Genomic DNA, 17941 nt, shown 5'->3' with positions numbered 1-17941 from the left:
TTTTTAAGCATAATGTGATTCTTCAGAATATAGCTTTAGAATTCCATTTGATAAAAAAGTGATTAAATTCAGTGCTGAGTATGAAATTAAAATAGCCAAAGCTAAAATTGTCTTTCTACTCTGTCTCTTGACCTTGACCTCACCCCAGTTTTTCTCCTCACCAACAGCCCTAGCACACACACAAACAACACACAGAGAAAGAGAGAGAGTTAAAGGAAAGGAAAGATTTAGGGTGAGAGTTGCAGTGTTGCCTCCTTTTGAGGTCCAGGAATTATTCCTCAAGACTAACTTCTTTGATACTTATTTAATTTTTCAAAATTTTGCAAAGAACAAACCAAGAAATGTGTTCCTATAAAGAAATTTCAACAGTGAGACCTGCCTTGTTTCAGATTTACTCTAAATGAAATCAAAATGTTTTTTCTTGTACATCTTTTTGTCTGAAGCATGATAATAAATACATAAATCCTATCATAGTAAGATAAGCCACCACAGCTGGAAAACATGGTTGGTAATACACAACCAGAGCAGAAGTTTTAACATCCTAAAACAATAGCAACACAATCATGTCTATGGATTTCCAATAATACTAACTTAGAAATGTAATACAATTAATCCATCACTTACCCTTAATTAGCTAGAAATAGATTTTGCTCATTATGGGGAAAATAAACTAAAAACCTAACCAAAATAGAATGCCCATATGAAGATGCAGCTATATTGACCATAAGTAACAGGTATATGGATCTAAAACATTGATCATGCATCATTTTTCTTGAGTTTCAAATTGGTTTGGGTTTCTTTTTCTGTATTTTATATAAAACCTATAGAACAAAAATCTACACATAATCCTCCTTTGAGGGCATTCTATTGGGCTAAACCGTACAGAAACCAGCTTGAATAACAAGAATTCATTATTCTCTGCCTGCAAACATTGACAACAGTGCCATCTTCTGGCTCTATAAAAGCAACTCCTGCATTCTATTCTACTTTTGTCAAACTGCTGAAAGTTCTTTCTACCGAGAATGAATAATCCTCAACCAGGTTTTCGAATACAATGGTCTTTATTAACAAGTGCGAGTTTGTGCCTTTATAACTAGGACCAGGACAACTTAACTCCTGTGTTTCTTTTCCTTTGACGTATATAACTTTGTAAGTAGTAAACTCTTTATTTCTAACTGTTAATTCTCTTTCTCACTCGTCCATTCTTATCTTCAATTTCTGGTGTTTTACTTAACCTTAGCCCATGCCTACCTACTTGCTTTGTTCTAAGAATTTTTTTCTCTATATATAGTTCTAAGTATGTGTCTCTCTACTCCTTTTGTTCTATTTGATCTCTGCAGCTCTATTGGTGATGTTTATTTGGAATTAATTTCATACTTTAATTCTGTACTCTCTAGTATTTCTTTTCCCTATCTCCTCATGGCTTTCTTTTAAACCTCCTCTGTATTTTTCTAACGTTGTCCAAATCGGTAAAATTTAACAATTAGTAAAATGTAAATAAATAGCTGTAATTGCTTTAAAAATCTCATAGCCATAAAATACTATCTGCTGTTGATGAACATTGGAAGAAAAGCTACATCTTTTCATGTACATTCAGCAACAGATAAATAACCAAAATAGTAATGTCTCTTTCAACCTTTCAATATGTTCAGTACAGTTAAACACCAAATGGAGTAATGGTAACATGCAAGGGGAATTCTGCATCTCCGTAACAAGTTTAAAACTGCTATTGAAAGAGGAATAGCAGTGCTTTGGACAGGATGGGTGATCAACAGATACTGAATGAAAAATAATTAGGTGATCAGCTCCAAACAGGGACACAGGAAATGACACAGGTGAATGGAATACGGGTTTGTAGAAAGGAGGGCAGAATGTGTGTAAATTTCCTAATCAAATCAGTGCACTAAAGACATTGGAGATTTTTTCCCTTCAAAAAAAAGTTGCTTTTTTTTTAAGCACTAAGCTTGTCAAATTTTAATCAGGGAGATAGATGAGTGACAGATGAGGAGTAGTAAATGACAAGAAATTTTCAGTGAGCAAAAAAATGAGTGAAAATGGAGAACAAAAGCTGAAACAGGGAAGCGAGCTAGATGGTAAGGGGAAACGGAGGAGAGAAGGGGAGCAGCCAGGATGAGACCACAGAAACCCAGGTGAACCAAAGCTCTTTCTTGAAACTTGTGCAGGAAGAAAAGAAACCGAAATACTGATTGTTGCCCAGGGCTTTGTGAATCAAAGTAATGTGCTATCCAGAGCAAAGTGAGGAAAACACAAAAGAGCAGATTTGAGGGTCTGCGGACCTGACTTCAATGGCAAGTGAATTATGAAAATTCCTGCGGAAATTATAACCCAGCCACACAATGCCACATGGACATACCTCCTGCTTCACAATCAATGTATGACAGCGTCACTCTCCTGCTAGCCCAGCAGTTCCCAGACTTTGCACCTTAGCATCGCTTGGAAAGCTTTTGAAAGTCCTGATGCCCACATCACACTCTCATACAAACTATTTAAATATGACTTTCTGGGGGCCCAGCAGGCATTAGTATACACATTCACAGATCCTCATATCAGTCCAATGTGTAGCACAGTTTGGGAACCACCGAAGTAGACTAAAAATGTTCCCAAGGGCAAGGTCTATAGCTCAGCCCCTTTTGATACCTTCGGAGTATTAGGCATAGTGGCTGCATTACACACCCTCGTTAAGGGAAAGTAGTAAACATCAGCTTTGGACCTTCCACCTTTGTGTGTGTTTCAGAGTCACGGACTTTCCTTCCTTTCTCCTGAACTTGAGAATTGAATATTTCTGCTTCCTAATCCCATGACCTAGGACGAGCTACTTAACTGTCTCAGCTTTAGTTTCTTCGTTTGTGAAGTGGGCTTCATCACAAAGCTGTTGAGAGGATCAAGTGAGATAATGCGAGCAAATCCCTCGGCTTAGTGCCTGCCAAATAGTCAACGCTCCAAAAATGTCAGCCGGTATTATTATCCATTTATTCATGAGTTAATTCCCTGCCAACATAAAGGATTTTTTAAAAGTCTTTTGAGAAAGAAAGTATCAAGAACTTTATCACAGCAGCCTGAAAAAGGGAAGTCCAAGAGACAAGAGGAAGAAACAATCTTTTTTTGAAGGGTTAGGAGAAAGTTGAAGATGCATGAAGGATGGGATATTTATATTAAATCCAACTCAATGCCTTGTATTTTAGTCCACAGTTCCCAATTAAAGAAGGTGAGATTTAGAAATCAATCAATAATTAATCAGTTGTTTGGAAAAACAGAAATATGCTTCAAGGGAGGGAACATTATAGCAAGTGAAGACAAAGTTTAGGGTCCCTCACTTCCTCCTGTCCCTTAAGCCGGGCCCTTGGAGTCTAGACAAGTGAGCGTGTGCCTGGTGTCCAGTGGCCCCTGTAAGGCAGTATAGGTGGAAGCTCCCCCATGAGCCCAGCCTTCTGACCCACTTTCAGCTGGTCAACCCAGGAGATCTCACTTTGTCTTCTTGTGGCCAGAAATTCATCCTGAAATAGAGCAATTCTGAAAATGGGAGACTCTGATTTTTAACTGCCCCTGCTGGCCTCTGTGCTAGAGTTTTGGAGACCCCGTAAAAGTTGTCCAATTGTAAAGAACTCAGTTATTGCACCCTAAAGGAGAGGTGGGCACAGCAGCAGAAGTGTTGGGGCAGGGCTGCCAGGGCAGAAGAAATTGCACTGTGAACAAGACGACAGCTTATAATTGAGTTAAATGTATTATCTTTAAGCGGTTGAAGTCTGAAAGGCAAATTAACCTAAGAAGCCCTCCATAACCATTATGGTGGGGTAAAAAGCAGATCACTCTAGGTAGGAAGGGTTTCATCAAAGGCCAGGAAAACTAGATGATTGGACATTATGTGTAAATTGGAATCTGTTTTCACAATAATCAACTTGTTAATTTTCAATGAAATTATTTCAAAGAAATTTTAGCATTTCCTGAACTCTCTTTATTTGCTTCTATCCTTTTCTTTCACCAGATGGACATAATGTCAATGTTTAAAAGGAAGTATTTATGCCTTTCTTTCAACAGTTAATTATTACCTGTCAGGCAGCTGAAGATATCAGGCAAGGCTAAGCAGAGTAAAATGTGTCGCTTTTCCAGGCAGAAATTCACCCACTCAACAAATGTATATTGAGTACCTGATGTGTGCAGGGCACAGAGCTTATTTCACTGAAAGCTGGTCAGTAAACTCAGAAAGAGAGAGAGACCATTGCCCTCCAGCATTCTAAACTTACACAAGCAAGGAACCAAGATGTTATGGATTGGATTGTGTCTCCCCAAAATGTATCTGTTGAAGCGCTAACCTTCATTATTTAAGAATGAGACTGTATGTGGAGATAAAGCAGGGGTCCCTAAACCACTTCCCACCCCTCCCCACCACAGACCAGTACCAGTCTGTGGCCAGTTAGGAACCGAGCTGCACAACAGGAGGTGAGCAGCTAGCAAAGTGTCATCTGTATTTACAGCAGCTCCCCATTGTTTGCATTACCGCCTGAGCTCGTCCTCCTGTCAGATCAGCAGCAGCATTAGATTCTCATAGGAGTGCCAACCCTATTGTGAACTGCGCAAGTGAGGGATCCAGGTTGCGTGCTCCTTTTGAGAATCTAATGACTGATGATCTGTCACTGTCTCCCATCACCCCCCAGATGGGACCATCTACTTGCAGGAAAACAAGCTCAGGGCTCCCACTGATTCTACATTATGGTGAGTTGTATAATTATTTCTTTATATATTACAATGTAATAATAGAAATAAAGTGTACAATAAATGTAATATGCTTGAATCATCCCCAAACCATCCCCTCCCACCCCACCCCTGTTTGTGGAAAAAATTGCTGCCACAGAACCAGTCCCTGGTGCCAAAAAGGTTGGAGACCACTGAGTTAGAGCCTTTAAAGAAGTGTTTAAGTTAAAATAAGGCCTTTAGGGTAGGCCCTTATCCAATCTCCCTGGTGTCCTCATAAGAGGAGGAAATTTGGACATGTGAAGACATGCCAGGATTCCGTGCACACTGAGAAAAGACCACGTGAGGGTATCATAAGAAGATGGGCATCTACAAGCCACGGAGAGCAGCCTCAAGAGAAACCAATCTTGCTGACACCTTGATCTTGCACTTCTGGCCTCCAGAACTGTGGGAAGATAAATGCTATTTATTTAAATAGCATTGTTTAAGCCACCCATTTTGGCTTATTCTGTGATGACAAAAGTATTTTGTTATAGCAGCCCTAGCAAAATAACATATAAGCCAAACATTTATAGGACCAAAATGCCTTAGTTCTTCCTCATGCACGGCAAACTCTAGCTCCTTCAGGTATCATTTTGTGTCCTCTTTTTTCTGGAAGTCTCAGCCCTAAATTAGTCCCTGAATCCTCTAGACAAAAACTCACTACTCTTTTCCCGTAACAAAGGAATTTGTATGTATGGGTGGGTGGGGGTGTGTGTGTGTGTGTGTGTGTGTGTGTGTTAAATATCCCATAATCAAAAACGGTTTCCTAGTGAATTACAGAGACAAAATGCTTGAAAAAGTATGTGCCATCTTGTTACATTCTCTTAATTCCCTTTAGAGTGAGTACAATAAAGTAAAACTTCATTATATCACGGAATATAGTTTCTACAAAATAGTACTACTTCTACATTGAAAGATTAGTTCTGCCTGGATCCAGTACACATGTCATATTTCTGGAAAGTCATTTGACACGAATCAGTCTAAAAAATAAAACAAGCAGGTGCATAATATATTACCCAGAATAAAATAAACATGGCTTCATTTTTAAGTGCCAGAGTATTTCGTCCGTTAAATCTCCATCAGCTACTGCATGTTTGGCGCCCTCTTGTGTCCATTTTGGGATAGGTTTTTTTCGTGGAATTTGCGAGCCATTCACCCCATGGCATCTCTAATTCAATCCCTCAAAACTGTAAGCGAGCACTCGATAGAAATCAATCTCTCCTTTGTCTACATAAATTATACCAATTATAAAAATACTATTTGGTTAAAATATACATTATAAGATTTCAAATTTTAAGTAAACATTTCTATACCCATTTGACTTCCTGAATATTTGAGCTTTTTTCTGTAGATTATTGTAGAGAAAAGTTTTTTCTCTTGCTTTTATAGTTAATAGGTATTCATATTTATTTGTTGATCCTTCAGCATTTTAGTTCTAAAATGTAGGTCCCTCAAGTATCCTTTAAAAATAAATTTTTAACTCAGATTTCCACAGAAAAATATTACGTAAAACATTTTTACAAAACAAACCATAAAGCGTGTTCTCTGCCATGACTATATCTGTACGGTTTTGTTTGAGATACCAATTGTTAACACCATCATTGCTATTTCCACCAAAAAGATGAATAAATATAAGCAAATTGCCAAAACATGACTTCATGCAGATTAGCTTAGTACATTGGTGATTACAGTACAAAGGTCACATTGCGTGTTAAAGTTAATTTCCCCAATTCTGATCTAATAAGGCATCCACCTTGGTTATTTCCTTGTTTGGTATAGATATCATAAAATATGAATTGACATCTATATCACAAATCATCTGGGCCTATCCCTATTTCTCATTACTAACATTTAGTTCAAATACCATTCATCAAAATCTAACCACCCAATTTACATTTATACTGTATTCAGATAAATAACCATGTTCATCTGGGGCCTGGGCTTTATTTCTCCTGAAGGCATAATTAGGGCCAGGCGTGGTGGCTCATACCTGTAATACAGCACTTTGGGAGGCTAAGGTGGGAGGATGGCTTAAGCCCAGGTCAAGGCTGCAGTGAGTCATGATTGTGCCACTGCACTCCAATCTGGGCAACAAAGTGAGACCCTGTGTCTCAAGAAAAATTAAAAAATTTAAAAATAAAGGCATCATTAAATTCCCCAAGTAAATTCATTAAAATTTACCCCCTAGGCAAGGGACTGGCAAACTGACAAATAAGGACTATTTCAGAAGTTTCCAAAAGATGCAAAGACAAAATAAATACCTCATAAGTCGTAAGCGAGATGGACAACTGTTGAGAACAAAGAGAAGCAACTTTAAGCTGGAATCAGCAAAAGCTGCTGTGAGGTAGAACAAGAACGTTTGACAGCAAAGCATGCACCAGCCAGGGACCTTGGTCAGATCATCACCAGCAAAACAGGGATACTTCTTACTGTATCCATTGTTAATGGGGATAGCACATAAGAAATACTTAAAGAAAAGGGTATGAGTAAAAACATGCATTTAATGAATTAATGCAGTTTAGATATTAAATATAGAGTTAGAAGCAAATATACAAATAATGCTTTTATTCTTAGAAAACATCTTTATTCTTTCAGACTCTGAGAGTTAGTCTAAAATTGCAGATAAGTACAAAATTACAAACACAAACTCAGAATTCACCTTTTTGTGGGGGAACATAGGAAGAAGGTAAAGCAAAGTGTCTGTGATTTTGTATCAACCTGGTTAGGCCACAGTGCCCATTTGTTTGGTCAAACATCAGTCTAAATGTAGCTGCAAAGGTTTTTTTTAAATAAACTTTGAATAAAGCAGATTAACCTCCATAATGTGGATAAGTCTTATTTAATCAGTTGAAGGCCTGAATTCTACAGCAGATTTTGAAAATGCCAATATTCATAACGGCATGAGCCAATTCCTTATAATAAATATTTCTTACGCACACTCTCTTTCTCTCCACACACATACACAACACACACACTCACACACATCTTTTTGGTTTTGTTTCTCTGGAGAACCCTGGCATACATAATCCATATGTTTTATAAATATTATATATATTTATATTTACATATATATATCTTACACATACTCTGTATGCATATATATGGATGCATGTGTGTATTTCTCCTAGAACAAGGTCAAAAGTATCCTTGACAAGGGTACTTTTATAAATAGGTTATAGAGTTCTGGCAAAGCAGGAATTAGTTGAGGATTAAGATGTTACAACCTTCTCCAGGCCTGAATGAAACTATGGCCTGAGATTTTCTGATTCCACAAGAGCTTGCCTCACCCTAACCTCACTGCAAGGTACTAGGTCACTGTGGGTCATGCACCCCTCATTACACTGAATCTGCTCCTCCTCCCCTCTCTACTGTCACTCTCTAGCCTGTGACCCCCTTTGCCTATGACAGTGTCCTCTCTGGTCAGCCTTATTCCAGTCCTCCCCACACCCTTCTCCCCAGTGCAACCACCACCTTTCTCGCCAGAGGAATCAAATCACATGACTCCCTTAAACCTTTGGGTGGCTGTCACTATGCCTCCGCTTTGTCACTGTCATTCTTTTAAAACATAATTACTTGTATTTCCTCAGCCACACCCCCATTGTGTACTACTCCACACCTTTACAGAAGTGGCTACCTCTTCTTGGAATGGTCTCCTCTTGTCTTCGCTTGTCCTTCTCATGCAAATCCAGTACACACATTGGTGCGTCTGAAAGCCTTCTCAGCCAACCCCTCACAGCAGAATTCGCCACTGCCTCTTCCAGGAGGCTACTCTGCATTGCACCCTATGATAATAATCAGCCCCTAGTTGATTCATCTTTGCCTACCAAGCACATGGCCCAGTGCCTGGCACACAGTAGGCCCTTGCAGAATGATTATTTGAGAGAAGTGAATTGAATTCATCAGATGCCTAGGTGCAAGCTGCCGTCCTGACTACCTATTAGCGAGAGGGCTGCAGCAGGTGGGGAAGGTGTCTGTTCACATCCCTAGCTGGAGCCAAGGAAAAGATCTTCCATCTTTCCTTGAGGAATGGTCAGGAAATCTAAAGTTAATGATCTTGTGCCTGCCTGGCTGGGACAAGGGTCACAGGAAGGCTGTGCCTGGGGAGTGTGTAGGGCTGGAATTAGGGGATAAGAAAGAAGACAGGATATCCTGGACTGACAGAGGAAGTGAACTCAAGAAAAACAGAGGCCATCAGGCCTGAGTTTTTGAGAGAAAGATCTGGAGTAACGGAGAACCTGGGAAGTGGTAGCACAAAATAATGGTGATGATAACAGCAGCCATAAGCAAGACTGAAATAGAATGTGTGACAGAAGTTCAGGGGTAGCAGGAAGAGACAGTGAACGAGAAGATACAATGGGAAAACCTTGTGTTGATGGGCAGCGAACAGCCGGCAAGTGGAGAAGAGGGTGGAGGGTGAAATATTTTTGTTTTTAAATCAATAACTTGTCTTAAAATGACAACTGAACTTGCTATTAATTAATTAATTTTCATACTCATCTTTTTTTGTGTGTTTGTTTTTAGTTTAGTTTGTTTTGTTTTTTGAGATGGAGTCTTGCTCTGTCAACCAGGCTGGAGTGCAGTGGCGCAATCTTGGCTCAAGCGATTCTCCTACCTCAGCTTCCTGAGTAGCAGGGACTACAGGCACCCACCACCATGCCCGGCTAATTTTTTGTATTTTTAGTAGAGACAGCGTTTCACCATGTTAACCAGGATGGTCTCGATCTCTTGACCTTGTGATCCACTCGCCTCAGCCTCCCAAAGTGCTGAGATTACAAGCGTGAGCCACCACGCCCAGCTTCATGCTCATCTTTTAATAAAAGCTTCTTTGGGAATGATAAGCCCTCATACGACACAACCTGATCCTCTCTTTGAAGTGTCTATGAATTTTTCATGGCTTCCAACATTACTTATATTGTTTTATCATCACTTCTCTTTTTGGAAACACTCCTAAAAATGTTTTAGAATGTAGGCATGGAAAAAAATTACATTATCTTAAATTAATATGAATGAAGAAGGTAAGAACATTCAAGGAAATGGCAAAGAGGGAATTAAATGCAAGTTTTTTCCAGGTAACTCCAGCAAACACTAACAAAGGGATGACTTGAGAAATCAATAATCTGGTTCTTCTTTGCCTATAGAATCAAGTTGGTTCAAAAATGGAGCCAAACGTTTTACATTAAGAACAACTGGCATACTAAAATAATTATTTATAAGTAATAACATGTTAGTCTGAAACTTTAGATACCAGTCCTGACTCTCAGGACTGGGAAAACGCACTTGGCCCAGCTCAGAAGCCACTGAAACACTGTGGGTTTGGCACCTCATGTCAAGCCCAATCCGTTTGCTATTTGAGTTCATTTATTCTTGGCAAAATGTAACTTCCTGCCCCTAAGAAGAAAGATTTTTAAAGTCTCATAAAAATGATTCCAAAGTTTACTTGGACTTCAAAAGGCTCTTACAAAACAACATTTTTATTAGTTAAATTTATGGAATATGGTGCATAAGGATTACATTTTCTTTTATCTTAAATAAGTAACAATTAGGGCAAAACCAATGGGATGTGGAGTTGGGAGAAGCTTGGCAAAGAAAAAATCCACAGGGGACCACTTTGCCATGAGTTACAGGAAAAACAGAATCTCCAGAGAGGGAGTGTGCTCTCTCTAGGAACTCTAGAACTGGGACGCAGCTCAGTTTTTCTTCAGATCATCAAAGCCCAGCGCTTACTACCAAGGGAGGCGTCCTTACACTAAGGTCTCTGTATAATAGCTCACATCAGGTCTGATCCAATACCAGAAGGCAAAAAGAACCTGATAATGCGTATTGCTGACATCTTACTGGGTGCTCATGTTCTTCAAAAGATGAAAAAACCGAGTTACCTTCTCCAGTAAAGGCTGAGCACCAGCAGGAAGAGCTGAGGTGTGAAGAGGAAAGCCCTAGGTCATGAGCCTTCCTATTTTCACAGCCTGGGCATACCCAGTCTCAGAAAGAAGATCCCAGGAATGTGGCTCATGCCTTCCCAATGCCCACTCTGCTTGATTATTAATCTTATATTTTAAGTGCTGGGTTAGGTTGAAAGTCTTGAAATTTAGCGCACTAGATTTATTTAGTATAATAGACCTTTGTTAACCCAGCATTCATTGTGTGACTTCCTGAAGATGCCAGATTGTTTAGGAAAGCAAAAATCATCATAACATTAAGTGTTTACTAGTAATCTGACAACTTATAAAAATTAGTCCCCACTCCAGGAGTGCTGGCTGGGTCCATTCCTACATAAAGCCAAGGCTTTGTTCATTAATTTTTCCCCAGATAGTGTGCTGTTGGAAATACTGAACAGTATAGTGCCACATACTGCAAATTGATATAAGTCTTGCAAAAGATGCAGGCTTTCACGGCACCAGTGAAAGTGACATTGGTGGATCTGCTGGAATTGCAGGCAAAGCCATTCCATATCCTGCCCTGGAGGTGTCTAAACAGACAGCTGCAGAGAGAGACTGCCTAGGGCCCCAGGTGTGATCACGGAGAGCCTGTGCCAGCAAGACTGATGGCTGAGAAGGGGAGGGGAGGGAGGAAGAACTCAGAATTAGTAAGCAAAAGGAAAACACTCAGGATGGGTTGGGAACATCCTGCAGGTACCAGAAAACGAGGATAATGTGAAAAATATAGGGACAATGATTAAAAAATCAAAGGATCTGACTTAAGGGAATTCTCATTGAAAAGTTGTGATAATTCAAATATTAAATAATTATTATTGTTACATTATAATTAAATAAAAATAAAATTAGTGTTAGGTATAAAATAAAAATAGTATTAGGTAATTGGAATGATTTGATCTATGAAAGATTGAGTTCAAAATCAAAGTCAAAGGAGAAAAGCTAAAAGAAATAGTAAAAAAAAGGAAACATAATACAAAAGAAGAATGAAAACAGGATTTTTGTTTGTCATTATTTCATGAGGTAAGGGATGTATATATGCCTATATGTATACCAATGTACATACATATGCATATATGAATTATATGCACAAATTTTGCTGCTATATTAGTTCGTATTATATATAATATGAACGTATACATTTATACGTATATATTTATACATATCATATTATATATAATATGAACGTATGTAATATATATGTTCAGGGTAAGTAGAAAAGAAGAATGGACAAAATAATTGGGAGTGAGCTGAACTAATACAGAAATAGAAGGAACTCTATCAAGAACAGGAAGGGTTGATCAGTATTCTGGTCTTGTATAATAACCACATTTAACCTCTGATGGTCACACAAAATGACGAAGTAGAAAGAAGGCTCAACAATGTGCTGCAAATGACAAAACAGAAAGAGGGTCCAAAGAGGAGAGCTCATAAAGCAGACTGACTTCCTCATCTCCTAGGAGCCAAAACCTTTAGATAACCCACAAATTCTTATAATATACTAATAAGGAACACACACGTCTAATGATGCTAAAAAAAAAAGGTAGCTCAGTGAATCATAATGTTAGGACGATGGCTATGTACTGAACCATGAGAAGCTGAAAGGATACCTTATTTCTGGGGAAGACATCTACTTTCAAAAAATTAAAACCTATATCCCCAATGAGGGCTGAAGACATAACAAGAAAGCCCTGATTATTAATATACACTCAGCCTAATGATCAGTGCGCAGGCTCGAAGCTCCTGAACTAAATAAGCAGGTCTCACACCCACCCAAGAGTTTTGAACTGGACTGCCTAGATCTTGTAACTTCTACCGGTCTGAGGCCACATCTCTTTTTACTTTGGGTTAGTAAATGTATTGCTTACTGAAAGCCTAAGGAGGCAACCTCAGGAATAAATGAAAATTAGGATAAACATTGTGGTGAGAATCAAGATAAGGATAAAACCATTTGCTTAATTGTTCTAGTGGTAAGTGTGTTGAGCACTTTTAGAACCCTGGTTAGTTTGTGTTTGGTCTGTTTTGAAAGATTTTTAATCTTTGTAAGGTAATCTGATCTGTTAAACTTGTGATTTTTTTTTTCCTTAGATGGGGCCATGCTCTGTTACCCAGGCTGGAGTGCAGTGGTGTGATCTTGGCTTTCCAACCTCCACATCCCGGGTTCAAGCAATTCTCCTGCCTCAGCCTCCCAAGTAGCTGTGATTACAGGTGCCCGCCACCACACCTGGCTAATTTTGTATTTTTAGTAGTGATGGGGTTTCACCATGTTTACCAGGCTGGTCTTGAACTCCTGACCTCAAGTGATCCACCCACCTTGGCCTCTCAAAGTGCTAGGATTACAGGCATGAGCCACTGTGCCCGGCCGTAAACTTGTGATTTTAATTAAGAGTGTTCATATGTACAAGTATTATTTACATGTTGGGGGGAAATTTCTTTTTAAAGTAAATTCTGTAAGTAGTATGTTAAAATTTAGTATAATTGCTTATTTTTTTAAAATGCTAGTCATTTGATTAATAATTAAGATTAATGAAGCAGTATACAAGTGATCTTGTATACCTTTCAACACTCAAAAGGCCATTTCACGGAGAACAATCTATCTTTGCTCATTCTAAAACTATGCAAAGTTGTAATCTTTACTTATTTTTTTAAGTATAACTTATTTTTATACATTTCATTCCCTTCTCCTAGGTAAAGTTTCTCGTAAATTAGCTTGAACTTCTTGCACATCAGTTTATGTACAAGGTAGCCTGGGATGGATCTTCCCCCTAATTCTATTTCCAATACTTCCCAGGTCAAAACTTTTTAAAACAATAAATAGGGAAGGACATAGCAACGACTTTTGTAGTTCCTTCTAGAAGGCAGAGCTGAGCAAATTTTTCAATGTGGCAACATGAAAAAGACATTGCTGGCCAGGTGCGGTGGCTTAGGCCTGCAATCCCAGCACTTTGGGAGGCTGAGGCAGGTGGATTGCTTGAGACCAGGAGTTCAAGACCAGCCTGGCCAACATGGCAGAACTCCATCTCTATTAAAAATATACAAAAATTAGCCAGGTGTGGTGGTGCATGACTGGACATTCAAGGAAATGGCAAAGAGGGAATTAAATGCAAGTTTTTTCCAGGTAACTCCAGCAAACACTAACAAAGGGATGACTTGAGAAATCAATAATCTGGTTCTTCTTTGCCTGTAGAATCAAACTGGTTCAAAAAAGGAGCGAAATATTTTACATTAAGAACAACTGGCATACTAAAATAATTATTCATATGTATTCTATTTCCAATACTTCCCAGGTCAAAACTGTGATCCCTGCTACTTGGGAGGCTGAGACATAAGAATTGCTTGAACCGAGGAGGCGGAGGTTGCAGTGAGCCAAGATCATGACACTGAACTCCAGCCTGGACGACAGAGCAAGAGTCTGTCTCAAAAAAAAAGAAAAGAAAAAGATATTGCTTAGAAAAGTAACTTGAGTCCTGTTGAGCCTAAGTAAAGGACAATAATGGAAGTTTCTAGTCTGCAAAATATGAAGATGCCCCTCAGAGACACAGCTGTGGGTGCCTCTCACAAGACAGATGTTCAGGAAACCTGGGCTGTTGCTCTGGAATTTTCAATGAGTTATTTTACTTGCCTTTGCCTCAGTTTACAGAAAATAAACTGGCAACAATATCTCCTTGTTATTGTGAGGATAAAATAAAAGGTGTGACATTTCTCTTTTAAATGTATAAAATGCAGAAAAATTGGAGGCAACTGGAAGGTACAGTAGTGGATGTGAGGTAGTAAGCGGGAAAAAAGGATATGTCAATCTCCTAAGATGAAATAGGCATTCGGAAGGCCGTAACGTGATGTATGAGTGACACTGATTAGCTAAAAATCCTATATAGTGTCTTAAAACAGCAGCAGTAACAACAACAAAGTTTATTTGAGAGGAGGAATTCTGGAAAAAAGCTTCTTTCAAAAAAAAAAAAAAGAGGTTTCTAGTGCTCAGACAGTTCGTTCCTCTGCAAAGGCGGGTTACTCTGTTGGGGTCCATTATAGTTCTGAGGACCAATAGTACAGGACAAGGAGATGGTTCCTGGTCCCTGTTCTCCTCCCACAGATCTGTCCCACCTCCCAGGCTCTATACATAGAGTAACAGAGATGGGAAGCCCAGAACCAGTCCCTTTAATGCACTTATTTGCAAAACAAGATGTCACTATGCAGCAGAGTGACAGTCCTTTCCCCTGGAACTGTCCCAGAGTTCTCCAAGCTGAAGCCAGGGCTACATTCACCATCTCAGACTCCTGCTGAGCTAAGTAACCACCCTCTCCTACCTTCTCTTCAGGAGCCCTGGCACCCTTGCTCTGGGGAGAGTTTGAAGAGCAACCTGAAAGTTCCCACAGTTTTTCCTCAAATCTGGGTTTCCATGAGCATGGGCCACCAGTCGGGAGAGCCACATGCCTGCCCTTGCCTGGCTCAAGACTGTCACTGTCTGTCAGATTCATATCGCTCTCTGACACTTAGACTTCCAATCTGGATCTTGACCTTGAACTGGACTCTGTAGGAAGTTCTTAACATTGAAGGAAGTTATTTATCTCTTTTCAACTAACCCAAGCACTTTCTAGCACCTTTTAGCAGTCTAATGACTCCATGGATAAAATGTTAGGGAGCAGGACAGTGACACGGCCACAGAATATCACACATGGAATCCTCATTCATTCCCCCAGGGAAACAGCACCTGTAGAGGACAAATCTGGTAGACACCACTGTGACAGGTGATTTTATATGTCAACTTGACTAGGCCACAGGATGTCTAGACATTTGTCAAATTTTTTTTTATATGTCTGTGAGGATGTTTCTGGATGAGATTAACATTGAATCAGTAGACTGAGTAAAGAAGACTGCCCTCCCCAGTGGGGGTGGCCCTCATCCAACCTGTTGAAGCCCTAAATAGAACAAAAAGGCTGAACCTCCCCCAAAATATGGTGATCTCAAGCTGCCTGACTTCTGGAGCTGGAACATTGTTCTTTTTCTGCCTTCCAACTCAAACTGAAAATGAGCTCATCTTGTATCCTGAGTCTGCTGGCTTCCAGACTGAACTATACTTTGACTCTCCCAGGTTTCCAGCTTGCAACTGATGGTCTTTGGACTTCTCAGCCTCCATAATCATGCATAAGCCAATTTCTATATAGATCTAGAAATTCATATATATATGTGTGTGTGTGTGCGTGTGTGTGTGCATATATATACAGTCATGAATCACTGAGCAGTGGGCATACTTTCTGAGAAATGTGTCATTAGGCACTTTTATCATTGTGTGAACATCATAGTGTACTTACACACGCCTAGACGGTGTAGCCTACAACACACCTAGGCTATATGGTATAACTTGTTGCTGGTAGATTACAAACCTGTACAACCTGTTACTGTACTGAATACTGTAGGCAATTGTAAAACAATAGTAAGTATTTGTGTATCTAAACATAGCTAACCATAGAAAAGGTACAGTAAAAATACTGTATAAGAGATAAAACATGGTGTGCCTGTATAGGTTGCTTACCATAAATAAAGCTTGCAGGTTGGCAGTTACTCTGGGTGAGTCAGTGAGTAAATGATGAGTGAATGTGAGGGCCTTGGACATCACTGTACCCTACTGTAGACTTTATAAACCCTGTACACTTAGGTTACCCTAAATCTATTTTAAAATTGTTTTCTTTCTTCAATAATAAATTACCCTTAGCTTACTGTAACATTTTTACTTGACAAACCTTTTAATTTTTAAAATTTTCTGACTGTTATAATAATACTTAGCCTAAAACAGAAATGAATTGTATAAGTGTACAAAAATATTTTCTCTCTTTATTTTTATTTTATGAACTCATTTCTATTTTTAATTCTTTTAACTTTTCAAAATTTTTTATCAAAAACTAAGACTCAAACACACATTAGCCTAGGCCTACACAGGGTCAGGATCATCAGCATCACTGTCTTTCCCCTCCACATCTTCTCCCACTGGAAGGTCTTCAGGGGCAATAACATGCAAGAACTGTCATCTGTGATAACAATGCCTTCTTTTGGAATGCCCCCTGAAGGACCCACCTGATGCTGTTTTACAGTTAATTTTTTTATATTAGTAGAAGGAGTACACTACAAAATAATGATCAAAAGTATAGTATAGTAAATACATAAGCCGGTAACATAGTCATTTATTTTCATTATCAAGGACTATTTACTATACACGATTGTATGTGCTAGATTTTTATATGACTGGCAGCACAGTAGGTTTGTTTGCACCAGCATCACCACAGACACAAGAGTAATGCATTGAGTTATGATGCTACAATGGCAGTAATATGTCGGCTGATAGGAATTTTTCAGCTCCATAGTAATTGTGCAAGACTGCCATCATATATTTAGTCTACTGTTGACCAAAACCTCGTTATACAGCATATGACTGTCTATGTATAAACAAAGAACCACATTTTTGACGAATTTTAATTTTTTATTTAAGAGTATAGTGTAATAAGGGTAAAGTGTCTGTAATTTGTTTAAATTCTTCAGAAAAAAAGGAAGAAAAACAGGATAGAGAAAACAATACAGCAGAATCTTGCTAAATGAGTGATGCTAATGTCGGCAAGTTGGGTGATGGATATATTGGGGTTCACTGCAAACTTTATATTTGTGTATGTTTGAAAGCTTTCGTAATAAAAATTAAATACAGTACATATTAAATATGTATGCCACTTAGCACTTAGTCAACATTTTTTATCTTGCCTTGTTAGATTTTATTATTTTATCTTGAGCAAGTAGCATCAACATAGCCTGGGAAATACAGTCAGACCTCGTCTCTACAAAAAATTTTAAAAATTAGCTGAGCAGGCTGGGCGTGGTGGCTCACGCCTGTAATCCCAGCACTTTTGGGGCCGAGGCGGGCAGATCACCTGAGGTCAGGAGTTCAAGACCAGCCTGGCCAACGTAGAGAAACCCTGTCATTACTAAAAATACAAAAAAATAGCCAGGCATGGTGGCACATGCCTGTAATTCCAGCTACTTGGGAAGCTGAGGCAGGAGAATCGCTTGAATCTGGGAGGCGGAGGTTGTGGTGAGCCGAGATCGGGCCATTGCACTACAGCCTGGGCAACAAGAGCAAAACTCCGTCTCAAAAAAAAAAAAAAAATAGCTAAGCATTGTGGTGCACCACATGTAGTTCCACCTACTCAGAAGGCTTGGGTGGGAGGATTGCTTGAACCTGAGAAGTGAAAGTTGCAGTGAGCCAAGATCACGCCACT

At 39.2% G+C, this 17941-nt stretch overlaps 1 long non-coding RNA gene across 1 annotated transcript in view; it reads left to right on the top strand.

Moving 5' to 3' along the window:
• LOC129031919 (uncharacterized) overlaps nucleotides 1–16400 on the top strand; it is a 75948-nt gene extending 59548 nt beyond the window's left edge. The window contains exon 3 of the long non-coding RNA XR_008501149.1: nucleotides 13970–16400. This is a non-coding gene — a long non-coding RNA (uncharacterized LOC129031919). The remainder of the gene's footprint in view (nucleotides 1–13969) is intronic.
• The last annotated feature ends 1541 nt before the right edge of the window (nucleotides 16401–17941 follow it).

The sequence above is a fragment of the Pongo pygmaeus genome, chromosome 11 (assembly GCF_028885625.2).
Source record: "Pongo pygmaeus isolate AG05252 chromosome 11, NHGRI_mPonPyg2-v2.0_pri, whole genome shotgun sequence".
NCBI lineage: Eukaryota > Metazoa > Chordata > Mammalia > Primates > Hominidae > Pongo > Pongo pygmaeus.
The sequence above is the reverse complement of the archived record's forward strand: the minus strand, read 5'-3'. Positions and strand labels throughout refer to the sequence as shown.